The sequence below is a fragment of the Peromyscus leucopus genome, chromosome 12 (assembly GCF_004664715.2).
Source record: "Peromyscus leucopus breed LL Stock chromosome 12, UCI_PerLeu_2.1, whole genome shotgun sequence".
In the NCBI taxonomy this organism is placed as follows: Eukaryota; Metazoa; Chordata; class Mammalia; order Rodentia; family Cricetidae; genus Peromyscus; species Peromyscus leucopus.
The window spans coordinates 34,488,344-34,490,161 of record NC_051073.1 but is presented as its reverse complement, the minus strand read 5'-3'; the positions used below and the strand labels follow the sequence as shown (position 1 = coordinate 34,490,161).

Below are 1,818 nucleotides of genomic sequence, written 5' to 3'. Positions count from 1 at the left end.
TGGGAAGGAGTGAGTGGACTTCATATATTTTGCTTTCTTGATGTCTTCCTTCACTCACTATGTAATTTAGAAACTACCTACTAAAAGTGTGGGTAGGTATGTATCACTTCTCATCCCAGGAAAGAGCAGTGGCAGCAAAATGCAGTCTTAAATTTTTGTTTTATGTTTAATGCTTTCCCATTTTTTATTCACTGTCCTCTGACATCCTCACCAAGCCTTTCTTATTTGTGATCAAGAAAAGCTTTCACAACCAATGTTTGCCTCTCCACAGTTAACATGTTGATCTTTCATGCGTCAGAGACTGACTGTACCTAATAGAATTAAACACGTAAGACCTATTGTCTTAGTTAGGGTTACTATTGCTGTGACAAAACAACATGACCAAAAAGCAAGTTGGATGAGGAAAGGGTTTATTTGGTTTACACTACCATATTGCTGTTCATTATTAAAGGAACTCAGGACAGGAACTCAAGCAGGGCAGTGTAAACGGAGGCTTTTCTGACACCCCCCCCCCCCCCCCCGTCCCACAGCCACTTTAAAAATAATCACTCAGAAACTTAATGTTAATTACAAACCATTTGGTCTGTTGTTCAGGCTTATTACTAACTAGCTCTTCCAACTTAAATCAACCCACTTCTATTAATCTGTATTTTGCCATGTAGCTTGGTGGCATTACTTGTTCTCTAGTACATCTTGCTGCTCCAGGGGCTTGCTGGTATCTGCTCCTGACTGCACCCTTCACCTTGTTTCTCTGCTTGGATTTCCCACCTGTCTCTATCCTGCCTTGCTATAGGCCAAAGCAGCTTCTTTATTAACCAATGGTAAAATATATTCACAACATACAGAGAGGGTGTCTGTGGGAGCCCACAGAGGTTTCCTAGTGAGAACTTACTCAGGGTCAGAGAATCTGAGCTTGCTTTACCCAGTGGGGCTGCATAATGTGATGATTTGACAATGGGCATGGTTACCAGGTGTTTGGAAGGGGTTACACTTGGTTGTACGGTGTGCTTTGATTTTGCAAGGGGGAGATCTTTTGCCTCTCCCCATTGGCATGTTATAAAAATCCCTTTTCAATAAAGGAAGAGGCTTTTGGGTTTTGATTCAGGCTCTCCCGAAGCTATCCCCTGTTTCTTTTTTCTTTTCGTCTAGGTCTCTCTCTCTCTCTCTCTCCTCTCTCTCTCTCTCTCTCTCTCTCTCTCTCTCTCTCTCTCTCTCTCTCTCTCTCTCCTCCAAGCTCATGATTTTAATGTCTTCATAACAAGATCAACTTAGAACTGGATCACTTGGCCTGTTCTCGTCTTATTGCCTCCCAGTTCAAAGTGCTTGCATCTCTTAATAGCCAGCATCCTCTGAGATCCGCAGTTGGGCTCAACACACTCAAGCTTCAGCGCAATCTTCTTTGTAGTTTTAGCCTTTTTACAGAAAATAGGTTTAGCCACCATAGCCACTCTGATTCCTGTTATAGTGCCATTTTCCCTGGGCATACAGAGAATCCTTACCCTTCTTTTACTGTGTCACTTTGTGGGACTGGTGCTTGCCACATTTCTTGCTGAAGGTCCGGCGGGTCTTACGAATGTTCACCATGTTGTCGGGAACGATATTGGCACAGAAAGTTAGGTGTCTTTTTCCATCTGAATTTTCTTATGCCTCCCTCCTCCTCCTAAGAACCCTAGAAAAGGTGGGAAAGGTAGGAGCTGGACTCCCACAGTCTCCCACAGTTATCCCACATCAGGGAAGGATCCTGGAGGCAGGAGGTGATGCAGAAGCCATGGAGGGGTGTGACTTACTGGCTTGCTTCCCATGGCTTACTCAGCCTGC

The 1,818-nt window shown here is 44.1% G+C and overlaps 1 pseudogene; it reads right to left on the bottom strand.

Annotated features, from left to right (window-relative positions):
- Nucleotides 1-1,268: 1,268 nt before the first annotated feature.
- On the bottom strand, nt 1,269-1,584 carry LOC114700028 (annotated as a pseudogene).
- Between the last annotated feature and the right edge of the window lie 234 nt (nt 1,585-1,818).